We start from the raw sequence: 17,170 nt of genomic DNA, 5'->3' as shown, positions 1-17,170 counted from the left end.
ATTATATTGTTTGTGATTATGATTATTATTATTGGAACGAAAATTATTAGTTGAATTTCTAGACACAAATGCATGTTCAGTTGATTTAAGGGTACCAAACTGAATTAGCTTAGCTTCTTCCTGTCTTAATAAAGTTTGAAAAATAACATAAGTTAACTGAGAAGTTAAAGTAGGAATAGCAAGTTGTGCATGAATATTAGTTATAAACTGTTGAAACTGTCTAGGAAGACATTTTTTAAGAATAAGATGAATTAAACGAATGTCCTCTAATTGAACACCTAAAGCCATAATTTGACTTTTAAGAGAATCAAATTTTAAGAGAAATTCATCCATACTTTTAAAATCTGCATACTTGAGATCTTCGAGTTGATCCTGCAACTGTATTTTGCGGTATTTATCTCCACTGTCATACTTGGTTTGCAAGATGGACCATGCATCATGAGCTTTAGAACAGTGAGCAATTAACACATATAAATCTGGAATAATGGAAATACCAATTAACCCTAAAGCTTCTTCATTTTTAGCTTTCCAAGTATCTTTCTCGTCTTAGGTAGCCGCTGAACCGGGTTCAAGAGAAGGGTCAGTGGCTATTTCGAAGAGGTGTTTAAAACGAAAAATAAATGAGATATGAGTTTTCCAAGAATGATAATTAGAATAATTAAGTTTTATTTCTGGAATTAAGGTTGACATGATTAGAAGAAAAAAAAAATTCTTTTTTTTAAAAAAAAAATTCCTTAATTTGAAAATCAATTGAGAAAAAAAAATTTGTTAATGAGAAGAAAAAAATTTGTTTTTTATTTTTTTTATTTTTTTAATATATAAAATTAAGAATATATCTTTTGTTTTTTTTTTTTGAATTATGGATTTGAAAGAAAACAAAAAATTAATAAAATTTAAATTTTTATTTGTTTAAAAAAATGAAGAAAAAAAAATGTGATATATATAAAAAAAAACGTTATAAAATTTTTGTTTTAATAAATAAAACAAGATTTTTTTAAAAAAAAGAAAAGGTTGGGCGGAGATATATTTAAGGAAAACGCAGTGCATGTGGAGTGGAGCGCCAGAGGGCAGAGGTGGTTGGTCGGCCGTGGTCGGTGGAAAAAAGGGTGGGGTTTCAAATGTTTAAAAAACGGATGAAGGTGGATAATGATGCCGGCGTGGCTGCGCAGGCGTCGGTTGCCGTGTGGCCTGGACGCGGGCCGCGCCGAAGGATTTACCCCGGGTGTGAAGGGGGCGGCGGAAGCGGATAAACAAACACCGACAGTTAATTCGCAGGGTTTAGGCGGTGTTGAGAACGAGCGGCGGTGGTGAGGGTGCGCGGTGGCGCTGAGTGCCCGCGGCGGCGTGCGGCGGTGTTGAGAATGGGCGTCGTCGCTGAGTGCACGCGGCGGCGCGGACGGCTCGCGGCGGCACGCTGGTGTCGCGCGACAGTGCGCGGGTGGCGCGTCCGCCCAAACAAATTTAAATGCAAGATTTTTTTAATAAAAAGATGCAATGATAATAGATTTATAAGAAATGATAATATATTTATAAGGATTAGATCCTATGAAAACATCTATGTTGTATGTTAGAAATTTTCAAGAGCATACAACAAATAGATATAGAATATATAAAAAACAATATATTGGAATGTTTTTTTTTGTTTTAAAGAGTAGGAAATTTTTTTTAAATGGAGTAAGAAAATTAGAGACTTATTGAAAACTTTACTCATATAATACTTCTTGTTTTGGCGGCATGCCGTCCAAAACAAGAGAGAAAAATAAATTGAAATTTAACAAGAAAACCCTTTGGCGGCAAGCCTTCCAAAGAGGGTTAGTAAAAAAAAATATGAAACTTTACAAGAAAACCCTTTGGCGGCAAGCCTTCCAAAGAGGGTTAGTAAATAATGAAACCTGCATACACAAAATTTGTTAAAAAGAGCTAAAATCACAACACAAACTTCTTCTCTCAATAATGTCTCCAAATAAGGTGTGCTCCAATGAATGGTAACCTTCAACACAAAACTTAAAACAAGGATTAGATAGCCAAGCTCTGATACCATGTAAGAAATGATAATATTGAGCAAGAAACGAGAAGCAATCCAAGTAAGTTAAGTGTGAAACAATATTACCATAAGATAAGAAAACTCCAAGAGCATACACCAAGATGGTTCAACAATGGAGACAAGAATTTATAAGGGGAAAGCAAAGAAAACCCCTTGTGAGTATTATGAATGAAGGCAAATGCCTAGAGAAGAGAGAGAGAAAGTGTTGGAGCAAAAGTAGCTCAATACAATAACATCAAGTGCTAAGAGTGTGTTGAAGAAAGAAGGAGGAGCATCTCTTATATAGAGATGAGAGAGGAGTTGCATTTGTAACTCCCATTTCTATGAATGCCACATTCATAATAGGTGTGTGCAAAGTGTCACAATCCTCTTAAGGAGGATAAACTAAATAAAGAAATAAACAAGAGTTGTCCTTACATGTGGAATAAAGGACAAACAATGACATGTCCTCCACATGTGTACAAGAGGACAAACTACATTTAGGGACCCTTGGAATATCCCAATTAATATATCCAAGGAAAGATTAACCTTTCTAACAGTGTCGTTGGGCTCTCCTTGTACTCACGTGCCTTGCGATCTTTGAGCTGCAAGAAACCATGTATAGCAACAAATTGACCCGCTCTCTTAAAGGTAAGTTTGCTCCTCTTAACAAAGTGGATGAGTCCATAGGTAGACCAGTTCCTCTATGCAGTTGAGAAGCTAAACCTAAGATAACAAAGTTGAGAGTTACAACTTACAAACAAATGTTCATTCAATTGTGACAAATGATAAATGATAAATCAATGAATCATAAATCAGTAAAGTAAAACTCTTAAAGTGAAAATTATAAAGGGGTGGAACTACAAACCTGAGAAAGGAATCAGATAGCTAGTGAGGTGGTCTTTGACTTCTGTGATCCATGACATTTCCACCACAAAATGGGATTCTTTTGTGCCATAGTTTTGAGATCCACCTTTGCAATATCCAAGTAACCTACAAGTTACAAGTTTACAACATAATATTAAAATAAGTTATAAGCTAAGTTACCGTATTCGTTGATCAACCTCCAAATTCGATAGTCAATTCGATCCTCATTCGAATTCGAGTCAAATTCATTTTTTCATGATAAATTCAATGGAAAAGCATTGGGCAGGACCTTGGTCTAATGGCCAACAAATTTGATCAACTTTTAAATTTTTCAGGCAACTTGGAAACGAATTTGTCTGCTTTTGAGCGAATTTTGTTGTTTGACCTGTATTTTTTATGATGTGGATTTTGTGTTTGCCCCAAAATTGTCCTGGATTTCAAGTTTGACCCAAATTTGAGGCGAGGGTAAACCTAAACACTAAAGTTGACCGTATATTTTCTATTGTCATTAGACTTCATTTTTTTATTTTTAATACCCAAGGGCCAACATAAAAAACACAGGCTCAACAGCAAAAATGACATTTGTATTAGTTGCACTGATTGTCGTTCTCTATTGTTTCGTTTTTTACATTTTTTTTTTATACACGAGCTCAACAGGGCAAATGATGTTTGCAATTAAAAGACTTGCTTAGCATAAAGGGAAAAAAGGAAAATGTAGGCATACACACGTATAGGCATAGTTGTGTTTAATTATTTGCAATAGTTTTTCTATACCTATAGCCTATAACTTTTTTTTTAATTATTTGCAATAGTTTTTCTATACCTATATAGCCTATAACTTTTTTTTTAATTGTGAGGGGAATTCAAGTGCGGCATTAACTTGGCTACACCTATAGCTTGCGTTAAGTAAAAAGACAATTATAGCCCCTATATGCAAAATTGGCAAGCATGGATGTAACAAATAAAGTGAAAAAAATTATATGATTGCATATGCATTTTGATTTGTTGTAGCCTGTGCATGAACTTATTTGCAGCAGCATATTACATGTATATATAATTTTATTTTTAAATCTTGTATAGACAAACCCAAAATGAATCCAAACCTAGCCCAAAAAAAATTGGGTGAATTTCAAACTCGAATGTTGAACCCGCATCCAAACCAGAATCCGAACTACCAACTTAGCTTATAAGTAATAAAGAACTTATAATAATAAAATGCTTAGAACACTGAATCAAGAATTAAAGGATTACCTGTAAGACTAACAAATTTCAACCACTCGGTGCGAATCTCACTAGCAGTCTCACTATCATACATCCTAGCAATGCACTAAAAGAACCCAACCTTCACCTCATCATTCTTAAGTGGTGTGACTCTACCAAGCCTAGGTTGTACTACTTTGAGTTCAATGCATAGGCAGCCATGTGCAAAGGAGTGTTCATCTTCTCCCACCTAAGATGAATGGTAGGTTGAATGTTCCTTGTATAGAACGCTAGAGTGGGATCATGAATGAATGCACTCATAAACGTCTCCAAGATTAGGTGTATCCGCATCTCCATATCTAATCACCTGGAACACTGGAATAATGATGGAGACTGTGTATTTTGCACCACTCCAAAATTGATCACTCTTCACTGTCTCCTTCACCCTCTTCTCCTGCTCTATTCTAGACTCAAGTCATCGATTCTATTCTTGCGTGATACCCATGAGTTGCAATGGCTCTTGCAACTCAATCATTCTCTCCAAGGAAATATAATATGAGGCATATCTAGTCTCAACTAGTTTCAGGAACTACTTCTTTGCAAAGCCCTTGAAAAGTGCATGTGATGTATACTAATTGTAGATAAAAATCTACACCTCTCTCCCATCATTAACCACCTTTCTAATAGCTACGTTACAAATGTTGGTTCTAATGCTGATGTGGATGTGCGGGCTGATGCGTGGATTTTTTTTGGGGGGATTTTGGATGCGTTTGGGTGCATCCATACATACATATATATGTTTTTAAATAAATATATATATATATATGTGTGTGTGTATATTATAACTTATGTATGCAAAAATATACAAGAAATATACAAAAATAAACCATTCTGTAGCAATTAGCATAATCAAATTGAAATATTAGTAATAGGAGAATGAATGGTAATGAATGGCCTCTTTTAGGGTTGTTTTAGGGTTGTGAGGCAAATAGGAGAAAAAACATAATAAAAAAATCTATTAAACACATGTTTTAATAAGTCACTTAAGTGACTGGGTGCTCAAAATGGTAAGATGTTCACAAGATGCGCCCGAATACTCAATGGATTCTCTCTGGATGCTCTCCCAAGCATCCCGCGCGCATCCACAAGAGGGAAGCAAGATTCCTAGTAGCATCCACGACACATCCCAATGCCTCTGAGCATCAGAACACATTCGTACTTGCATCTGCCCTATTTCTAGACGCATCAATAACTTAGTCTAATAGAGCCAATTTTCCCCATGTATTTGAGTGCATCGTTCAGGAAATGCACACAACATGCAATACACCAAATATGCCAATAGGTTGCCTCAACAAGCCTCCCTGCAACTTTGCACACATGTGTTGCATTTGTCACAACTTGCACCACATTTTGTGGCCCAACCTCCTCAATGGCATCCCCAAACACAAAAAAAATTGAAAATCAACATCTTTACGATGCCTTGAACCAAAGTAACAAGAATCGGAATCGGATCGGAATCGGCAAGGCCGAATCAAATCGTGAATCGGCCATGAATCGGAATCGAATCGGCCATGAATCGGAAAATTTAAAAAACCCTTGAAATTTAGTGAGTAACTTATTTCATAAACCTTTTATCGCTGATTCGATTCATCGATTCACAAAAAATCGTTTGGCTTGAATCGAATCGCCGAATCGCGTGAATCGCCGTGATTCTTGGAACTATGCCTTGAACAATCAACTGCCCTCAAAAAGTATGGGCCCTCAATTAAAGTGACCATAATAATCATGAGTGGATGATGACTAATGTTGTCCACCCATCCATGATAATGTTGCGCCTGACTCCATCCAACATGCCTTCATTTGCTCCATCAAGATCCCAACCATGTCATAGACCCTATCCAACACTTGTGGTCCTTAACTTGTGGTCACCTCCCTCTTTCACCACCATGGCTATCATCCTCACAAAATAAGGAGATCAAGTCACATGCATTGGGATGCCATTGGAAAAGAAGAAATCACCAAGGACATCATCTAACTACTCCCTTGTGTGCATGTTAAATAACTGAGCAATGGGGTTACTACCACTAGGACGTGCACTTACTTTTCGTTCCCCCCTGTTGAACTATGTCTAGATGAACGAATGGATGGTGTAGGTGACATAGTCCTTGCTCTTTAATGCAAGATATGTGTAGATGTATCTCACTGGCCCTCTAAGTGTTGTATTTTTTTTACATGTTGCCTAGCAGCCAAAGTTTTAGCCACTAGAACTACAGTATCATCAAGAATGCCCTATAGTTTGTTCACTTCAATTCTGTAATTCACATTCTTAGAATCAGCCAAGAGTATGCATGAGCACACACCATAACTAGTCCAAAAAAGGTGTGCATTAACTCTCACAATGCTGCCAAACCATTATATGCCATGCATATTACACTTCCATTTCCGTATGCCACCACCTGCAACTGTAGGGAGTGTATTACTCATAGCAAATCGTTTTAGAGGGGACTTTGGATCATAAAAACCCCTAGCAAACTCTGCCAATATCTCTGAAGGGAAGTCATATCAGGCACCCACGGTGCAACATAAAGAGGGTTTGAATCATATTAGGCATCCACATCAGCCCCTTGATCACTTCCCTCAGGCTCATATTCAAATGCACTTCCCTCGTTAATTCCATGTCTTATACACTTTGATTGGATGCCATTAGAAAACTACATTTCAGAAAACGAAAATGATTATGAAACATGACATATTTCAGTCCAATTAATTAATAATTATTTTTAAAAGTATTAAAATATACTAGTTTCAGCCTACTCAAAACTTTAGGAATTTAAAAATTAGTAAACCTAATATGTTTCAGCCTATTTTAAAAACAAAAAATTAGAATTAAAATCATAGAACAATATTAATAATAATAAAATAAAATAAATAATAACATAGAAGTTTAGAACTATCTAGTATTGACAAGATTCAAGAATCAAGAATGAAACATTCAAAAGTTATATTCAAAGCTGAAAGTAAACACGAAAAATAAATTCTAGAATCTAAATTTCTAAAACAAAAAAATAGTAAAATAAAAAAACCTACCTTAAGCTTGATAAATCACTTGCAAAATCAAATCTTCTTGCTCCTCTTGCTCTTCTTGATCTTGCAATCCCTTGCAAAATCACTCACTAAGCTCTTCCAAACTCCTCCAACCTCTTTTTCTCACTTTGCTTCTTGCTGCTCCAAAATAATGAAATGTAAATGTGAAATGAAAAAGAGGTGTATGGCCTTATTAAACCTTGAAAGAGACCTCATGGGACCCACACCCAACTAGGGTTCCCATGTTATAATAACAATTAAAAAATAATACAATTTTTATTTTATTTTGTTTCTCTTTCATCTTGCTGCCAGACACACCACATGCACCCGAGAAACACCTGCGTCCTGTTTGAGTACACAAACCAGTGCAGCCGCAATTCCGCAATGTTTTGGTGGCGGTGGCAGAGCGCGGGTGCACAACATACCCACGCCCAAAACGTATGTGCACCCGGTGCAATAGGGTTTTTCTTCTGGGTAACACTAATTTATTTTATTTTAATTCCTTCCCATATTAGTTGACCTCACCAAGATGGTAAACGAATGTGAGAAAGCCTTCGAGAAATATAAAATTTAATCAATGTTTGGGCACCATTAAAAGGTCAAGGTTTTAATTATAAAATACATTAAACAGCAGCAAATATTTTTTATAAGACACCAGCAAAAATTATCCTTATGTTTTTAACATTTTCCTTGGCATATTGATTCTCTTTTATAGGAACAACATGATGGCAACAGTACTCTTTTGGCAGTGTAATGTTCCCTTTTTATCTCATTATGGTTGGTGGTTTGGATTACCCTGTTAGTGGATCTCATAGGCTAAGTCTATTGGTTAGAGGGCCTCAGTTGGCAGAACTAGAGGCAAATTCCCACCCTAGAGGTCAAGTTTGTTCATGATATCTTTTCATTTGGTTTAGTTTGGCACATGTTTTTCATCAGGATCGATGCATTTGTAATGGCACTGCCATAATGTTTGGTATGTACTTTCCAAATGACAGCGTCCTCTTGTATTTGTATGAGCAATAAACCAAGAGAAGAGACATGTCCCTTCATGAGACATGTCTATTCATCAATATAATTAATATAATGGAAAAACTTTATATATATATATATATCAAGTTCTCTTTGATCTCACAAGTTTATCCTACCAAAGCGACCAAAACATCAACACTCCCTCTTAGCTAGGGAGGATAAACACCGGACACATATTACACAATTGGTAATATTAGGTATGGAAAATTATAAAGATACGTTTGATCAAAAGATATCCATTTTGATATCACATATGATATCAAGAGTATTGGCTTTCAGAATATCAACATATGATATTCACCATTTTGATACCACACTTGAGTATTGGTCTCCAGAATAAAAATATATGATATTCACCAAATACTCTGAGTAATGGCCTTCAGAATATTGAGATGCAAGATATTCACCAAGTACTGTGAGCAATGGTCTCCTGAACATCAAGTTGTATGATATTCACCAAGTACTTTGTCTAATGGCCTCCAAAAAATCAGTTTGCATTACATTCACCATATACTCAAAAATGTTTATAAGGTATGTGCACACACATTTTTGTAATGCATACCATATAACCATCCACCATGCAAAGTACAATCTATCATAATCTATATAGACATTGTAAGCTATCCATCATAATAGAAAATCAAGTTATTGTAAGATCATCAACTTTCAATAACTCCTACAAATACAAGTGATAATCATTTGGAAGTCGTCACTTCCTCATGATGTACACAAGGGTTAGGCCCATTAAAATCACAGTCATGAGGTATACTCATGAATCACAATCCTCTTGACTGCTACAATTTATTGATCACTGGAGAATCCATCTCAACATGGTTTACTCCCTCTAGATCAATATGACCGAGAGTACCAAAGTTTGACTAAATCATATCCTCTATCTCCTCCCTTTCTTTCAAAGTTGCCTCTAATAAAATGTCAGGCTCTCTCTGAATCTCAATCTCCTTCCTGCAATAACATTACTGGAATAAAAGATCAAGGCAAACATCTCTTATAATACACAGAAAAATAAGAGATTAACTACAAAAATATAAATAAGGTAGTTCTCAAGATATTATAATCAAAAAATACTTATCTCTTGTAATTAAAGGATGATGCAAGAATGATGAATTCCCGTAAGACTATACTTCACATACTTCTATATTCTGCTATCTTCCACTCACTTGTTCTCATTTTCTCTATATTCTTTTTGCGAGTAAATGTTTATTTATATCTTTTGATGTCATCTAAGAGTTATTGTCTCTTTACCAAGAGTTGTCTTCTGTTATAGACTTCATAATTTTTTTAAGTCAATTCCCCTTTATTATGCTCTCATCAAACTTTAATTGCAACTTATATTAGTTATTATTTTATTTTTAATAATAAATTTTCCTATAATAGTAGCTTTATATAGGAACCATTACTAAATTTAATCTCTATACTCTTCTACTCTTGAAATTATCAGAGATGATCCTTTTTTTTTAATATTGCACCACATAGACATGACATCAATTGTTGTGAATATTCTTATATCATTGATTCTAATTCATTTGATACACCCAACAAACTCTAATGCCATCTAGCATTTGTTACTATTTGAAATTGGAGTATTTTGATGTAGATGTTAGGTTTTGGAAAATGGGAGTAGTTGCAACGAAACCCGATGACCAATTGATGTTCATTCTTATCTCCAAACTGGTCATCGGGATAATAAGAGTGTAATGGGCACCCTTGGATGTCCCAAAAAACTAAACCAAATTGCTGAAAGGAATTATATCAAACAGTTTGCATTCAACTTCTTATTTCTCCATTTAATGTTTTAAACCCCTTATAACTTCGGAAATCAAACGTTTATTTGTTTGTTGTGTTTCGTGCATGGAATTGGTATCATACAACATAAACAAGAAAGAAACTACAATGATATGCAAAGTGGAAATGAACTGCTGCTAATAAAATGTTATTTTCAGAATTCATAAAACCAAATACATGGCAGATTTATCAACTCACTAATTACTTCAGCAGTATTGACATAATACTCCAGCCCATGCTTTCGAACTTGCTGCTACAATATTTTGTCCTTCAATCAGTCCACTACCTTCATAATACCATTCCCTCAAAGCGGCATAAGCGTCAAACAAGTAGTGAAGAAGATATGAGCAAAATACCAAATTTGCCTGTAGCCGGAAATGCAACTAAACTGCCTGATAATGAAGCCAATAACAAAGAATTCCAAAGGCCAAACCCCAAGGGAATGACGTCTAGAATGTTACAAGAGAGGATAGACGTCCTCAAATGCCAAAAACAAAGCTGCAACTCACACATCAATTTCTTCTCATATTCAACCTGTCTAATGAAGCCACAAATGCTTCCTTTTATTCTATTCCCACGGGTCCCCTCAACTCATATGGGCAATGTGGGATAAAAGATGTGTAATATAAAACATATATTAAAATACCCCTTATGTCTCCCTTGGGTACACATCACCATAAAATAAATATTAAAGTAACACTTTAATATTTTACAATTAAATTAGACGTTACTTTAATAAAACTTCAGGCATTAAAATGTATTAGCAATCGGACTCCGAATAATGCGAGTGATAGCTCATCGGAAAGTTCTCACCGAGGAGTATCGAATCCAATCACCAAAATTGACCTGCACTGTGTCCTGCCGACTTACTAAAAATAGTAAGTATGCCTGAAACTGAGTAAATCAACTTCGTTTTGGCCCAAACTGGAAATGACTAGGCCAAAACACTCCAAGATCCCATTAAACCCTTTGTTAGCCCTCGGGACCATGTAGAACAAGGCTAACGTGCACACACTTGGTCAACTGCTAAAATGGGGACATTACAGTCCGCCCCCCTTGAAATTGCTTGTCCTCAAGCAATCTCAGTCCAGCGTGCTGAATAACCTGCTCACTCTCCCATGTAGAATCTTCCTCCGGCAGGTCTTTCCATTTGACCAAATACTCCTTCACTATCCTGTTTCTAAGCTTCCTCTCTCTGGTATCCACAATAGCCTCAGGTACTAACACAAGCTTCCCCTCCTCATCCAAAGGGGGTAAATCTGCAGAAGGCACTACACTCTGACCAATGGCTTTCTTAAGCCTAGACACATGAAACACATTGTGCACTCGATTGCCCTCTGGAAGCTCAAGCTCATAGGCGACTTTGCCCACTTTGCGAATCACCCTGTAGGGGCCATAAAATCTAGGTTTCAACTTTTCAGCTCCGCTCTTCTTGAGCGATGACTGTCTATATGGTTGTAGCCTCAAGTAAACCATATCCCCTACCTCGAAGCTACGCTCTATTCGGTGCTGATCAGCATACAATTTTTGTTGATTCTGGGCCTGTTGTATATTCTCTTTGAGCACTTTCAGGATGTCCTGACTATCCTGCAATAAGTTTTTGGCTTTGGGCACTCTACTGTCCCCCAAAACTAAATCCATGAAGCTAGGTGCTTCATAACCATAGAGTGCCATGAAAGGAGTCATCTTGATGGACATATGATAAGTGGTGTTATAACAATACTCTCCCATATGCAACCATCTGATCCAAGCCTTTTGTTGTGTAGTTACATAGTTCCTCAAATATCCTTCCGCCCATTTATTCACAATCTCTGTTTGCCCATCTGTTTGCGGATGATAACTAGTGCTAGGTGTAAGATCTGTACCACACAACCTAAACAACTCTTGCCAAAAAACACTCATAAACTTACTATCCCGGTCGCTGACAATGAATCTGGGCAGCCCATGTAACCTGAATATCTCTTTAAAGAAAAGATCTGCCACCTGTGCTGCTGTGTAAGTGGACGGAATAGCAAAGAAGTCAGCAAACTTCGTCAAGCGGTCCACCACCACATAGATGCAATCCCTTCCCTGCACTCGTGGTACTTTCCCATTTCCTATCAGGAATGGGCAAGGGCTGTAATAAACCTGCAGGAAATGTGTGTTCTCCCTTATTTTGTTGACAAACCATACACTCCCTGACATACCTCTGAACATCATCCTTGAGCCCTTTCCATGAAAACCGCTCTCGGATCTGCCTGTAGGTCTTGAAGACCCCCGGATGTCCTGCTGTGGGTGCATCATGAAATGCCTTCAATATCGCCTCTCTCAAATGTGATGACGGAATCAAATAAACCCTGTCCTGAACTCTGATCAATCCATCTATCACCTCATAGCGATCATCCTGTATGGTACCTGAAATCAATCCAGAAGCCCAAGCATCTCCAACATACTCTGCTATAATCCGATCTCTCCAATCTCCTGAAATCTCTGCCAGAGCACATAAGTGAGGTCTCCGAGATAAGGCATCAGCCACCACATTTTTCTTACCTTTGACAAACTCTATGTCAAAGTCATAAGCCTGCAATTTAGTCACCCATTTTTGTTGCCGGTCATTAAGATCACGCTGGCTCATGAAGTATTTAATACTGTTGTGATCAGTCTTGATCACAAAACGTCCACCTACCAAATATGATCGAAATTTGGCCAATGCATGCATTATGGCCAACATCTCCCGGTCATAGACAGAATAACTTTTCTCAACTCCTCGGAGCTTCCTACTCTCGAATGCAATGGGATGCTTCTCCTGCATCAATACTGCTCCAATCCCATCACCTGATGCATCACAATGAAGCTCAAAAGGCTTTGTGAAATCCGGTAGAGCTAGAACTGGACATGAAGACATTACCTGCTTGAAATGCTCAAAACACCTCTGTGCTGCCCCTGTCCACACGAAGGCTCCTTTCCTGGTAAGATCTGTCAAGGGTGTAGCAATCTGTGAGAATCCCTTAACAAACCTTCTATAAAAACCACATAAACCAAAGAATCCCTTAAGCTGTGTAAGGTTTGTGGGAGTAGGCCACTCTACAATAGCTCTAATCTTTTCGGGATCTACCCGAACGCCATCTGCACTAATGATATGCCCCAGGTAAAGGAGCTCAGTCATGCCAAACTCACATTTAGATTCCTTGGCATACAATGACTCTCTCTCCAGAATAGATAACACCTCCTCCAGATGATGTAAGTGCTCCTCCCAGGTCTTACTGAAGACCAAGATGTCATCAAAGAAGATCAAGACAAATCTCCTCAGCTGCTTCCTGAATACCTGGTTCATACAACCTTGAAATGTAGCAGGTGCATTGGTTAGACCAAATGGCATAACCATGAACTCAAAGTGGCCATAGTGACATCGGAAGGCTGTTTTCTCAATGTCCTTTGCTCTCATCCTGATCTGATGGTATCCGGATCGCAAATCAATTTTGGTGAAGAAGCATGCCCCATGCAACTCATCAATCAGCTCATCAATCCTAGGAATGGGATACCTGTTTTTAATTGTTTTCTTATTCAGTGCCCTGTAATCGATGCACATGCGCATTGTCCCATCCTTCTTCTTTACCAATACTACTGCTGAAGCAAAAGGGCTCTTACTGGGCCTGATATGCCCCATCTCCAACAAATCCTTAATCGCCTTCTCTATCTCATCCTTGTGTTTCTTAGGATGACGATAGGGAGTAATCATAACTGGTTTGGCTCCCTCCTCGAGCTCAATAACATGTTCCATCCCTCTGTCAGGAGGAACCCCATGAGGAATATCGCTAAATACTTTAGCGTGTCTATCAAGTATCTTCTGGACATCTAGTGGATGACTCTTTTCTTGTGGCTCGGGTGAAGTTGGCATAATGTGGCACTCTGCCGCCCACTCTATGTCATCATGACGAAAAAGTCTCTGCATTCTCCTCAAAGACACTATTCTGCAACCTCCATCTGAAAGCCCTCTAAGTACCACAGTTCTCCCCTCATGCTGGAATCTCATCTCCAATTTCGCTAGATTGAGTGTGAACTCAACTAGTGAAGCCATCCATGTCATGCCAAGGATGACATCATAATCTCCCATGTCCACAACATAGAACTCATCTTCCAACTCGTAGCCATCTCCAAACCTGATGCGAAGATTAGATATCTTCCGAGTGCATAATAAATTATCACCGTTAGCCACCATGACTCTAAACCCATCATGCTCCTCTGTCTATAACCCTCTCCTGGCTACCAACTGTGCATCTATGAAGTTATGTGTAGCCCCAGTGTCAATAAGAGATATCACTTTCTGCCCCTGGATAGTACCCCTGACCTTAAATGTGATTGCCTTTTGGGCCCCTGTCAAGCGTGCCAACGATCTATCATCCTTAGGAATGTTGCTCTCCTCTATAGTGTTACCCTCATCTGAATCGGAGTGCTGATCCTCCCCTTCTGACTCTGACTCTTCTGCTGAAAAATACTCCATTTGATTTGCCTTAGCCTTGAGAGAACATTTATGAGATAAGTCCCAAGGCTCTCTACAATGGAAGCACAGCTTCTTCTTTCGAAGTTCATTCAAGGTTTCATTGTCTAGTCCTTTTGATCCTTCTTTGGGTTTGCTATACTCTTTCTGAAATGATTTTTTGTCTTTGTCCTTGCAGTAGGAAGAATCTGTTGAATGGTTTTTTCCTTTGTATACCGAAGGGGCTAAATCTCGTGCCTTTTTAGTTGCTTCAGCTAACGTGAGTGGATCATGTCCCTTCACCCAACCTCGTAATGGATCAGCAAGACCATCACAAAATAACACCACCAATCTCCTAGGAGAGATATCAGTAACAAGTACAGACAAGCGCTGAAACTCGGCAATGTAAGCATCCACAGAACCTGACTGTTTTAACTGTGCTAGCTCCTTGAAATGTAACTCGGGATCCTTAGTGTCAAATCTCCCAATCAATGTTTCGGTGAATTCCTCATAGGATGTAATCTGATTATGCCCTAAAGTCACCATGCCATGATGCCACCATTCATGTGCAACGCCATCCAAGTGCATAGCCGCATACTTGATAGCCTCCTCCTCAGGCATAGGATTAAGTTGCAAGTATGTATCTACCTTCTGCACCCAAGCTCGTGCAGTCATCTTCCCTGAAGCATCATAATAAGGTAAAGAAAGTTTTCCAACTTTCTTCTTTAGCTCAAAGTTTTGATTCCTCCCTCCTGCTTTAGGCATGTGTCTCATCCTCAAGTCCATATAATCTCTAAGAGAAATATCCGCCTAAAACTCTGGTCCACTAGCCTCCCAATCCCTCCTGAACTGATCCTGTAACTCGGTAATCTGCGGTTCGTTTACTGGATGAACCGGATCTCTGGGTGGAAAAGTGGGTAGAAGAGGTCTCGAGCTCACAGTCCGTGCTGGGCGTGCAACGTGTCTAAAGTTATCAGCCTCATTCCCATTGTTGCCGTGTCCATTATTACCATTAATGTTATTCTCAGGACCATTGTTGTTGCCTTGGCCTTCATGGTTATTGTTTCCCCCGTTGTTATTGTTTCTGTTGTTGGCATCACCTGGATTAATATTGACACCCATCTGTCTAGCCATGAGCTGCAACATCATGTCCATTCGCCTATTCTGCTCCTGCTGCATACGCTGCCCCTGCTCTAATGTATCCAGTAACTGTCGGAACAGTACCTCCCCTTGATCTGGACCAGCATTTCTGCCTCCGCCTAATCCTGTATTCCTGTCATCTCGATCACCCATATTATTGTCCTGATCACAGAATATCTCCTCTGTGTCTGTATGGTTGAATTCAATGTCCCCCTGCACGGATGTACTAGACTGTTTGCTTTGCAAGTCTGAAATCCTATTTTGTCTTGCTCTGGTATCGCGGAAATTATAAGACCCCTGTCGCATGCTCAAACATAAATGCTTAGCCTGTGTTTTTTTTTACTTACTTTTTCCCTCTATCCGGCTGTTCCAAATTCCCTATAAGACCTCCACAGGATGGCAGGACTTATAGCTCTGATACCACTGTAATGGGCACCCTTGGATGTCCCAAAAAACTAAACCAAATTGCTGAAAGGAATTATATCAAACAATTTGCATTCAACTTCTTATTTCTCCATTTAATGTTTTAAACCCCTTATAACTCCGGAAATCAAACGTTTATTTGTTTGTTGTGTTTCGTGCATGGAATTGGTATCATACAACATAAACAAGAAAGAAACTACAATGATATGCAAAGTGGAAATGAACTGCTGCTAATAAAATGTTATTTTCAGAATTCATAAAACCAAATACATGGCAGATTTATCAACTCACTAATTACTTCAGCAGTATTGACATAATACTCCAGCCCATGCTTTCGAACTTGCTGCTACAATATTTTGTCCTTCAATCAATCCACTACCTTCATAATACCATTCCCTCAAAGCGGCATAAGCGGCAGACAAGTAGTGAAGAAGATATGAGCAAAATACCAAATTTGCCTGTAGCCGGAAATGCAACTAAACTGCCTGATAATGAAGCCAATAACAAAGAATTCCAAAGGCCAAACCCCAAGGGAATGACGTCTAGAATGTTACAAGAGAGGATAGACGTCCTCAAATGCCAAAAACAAAGCTGCAACTCACACATCAATTTCTTCTCATATTCAACCTGTCTAATGAAGCCACAAATGCTTCCTTTTATTCTATTCCCACGGGTCCCCTCAACTCATATGGGCAATGTGGGATAAAAGATGTGTAATATAAAACATATATTAAAATACCCCTTATGTCTCCCTTGGGTACACATCACCATAAAATAAATATTAAAGTAACACTTTAATATTTTACAATTAAATTAGACGTTACTTTAATAAAACTTCAAGCATTAAAATGTATTAGCAATCGGACTCCGAATAATGCGAGCGATAGCTCATCGGAAAGTTCTCACTGAGGAGTATCGAATCCAATCACCAAAATTGACCTGCACTGTGTCCTGCCGACTTACTAAAAATAGTAAGTATGCCTGAAACTGAGTAAATCAACTTCGTTTTGGCCCAAACTGGAAATGACTAGGCCAAAACACTCTAAGATCCCATTAAACCCTTCGTTAGCCCTCGGGACCATGTAGAACAAGGCTAACGCGCACACACTTGGTCAACTGCTAAAATGGGGACATTACAAAGAGAT

The sequence above is a fragment of the Cupressus sempervirens genome, chromosome 5 (assembly GCF_028749045.1).
Source record: "Cupressus sempervirens isolate cs-2001-9-10 chromosome 5, ASM2874904v1, whole genome shotgun sequence".
NCBI classification, from domain to species: domain Eukaryota; kingdom Viridiplantae; phylum Streptophyta; class Pinopsida; order Cupressales; family Cupressaceae; genus Cupressus; species Cupressus sempervirens.
This window is presented reverse-complemented; position numbering follows the sequence as displayed.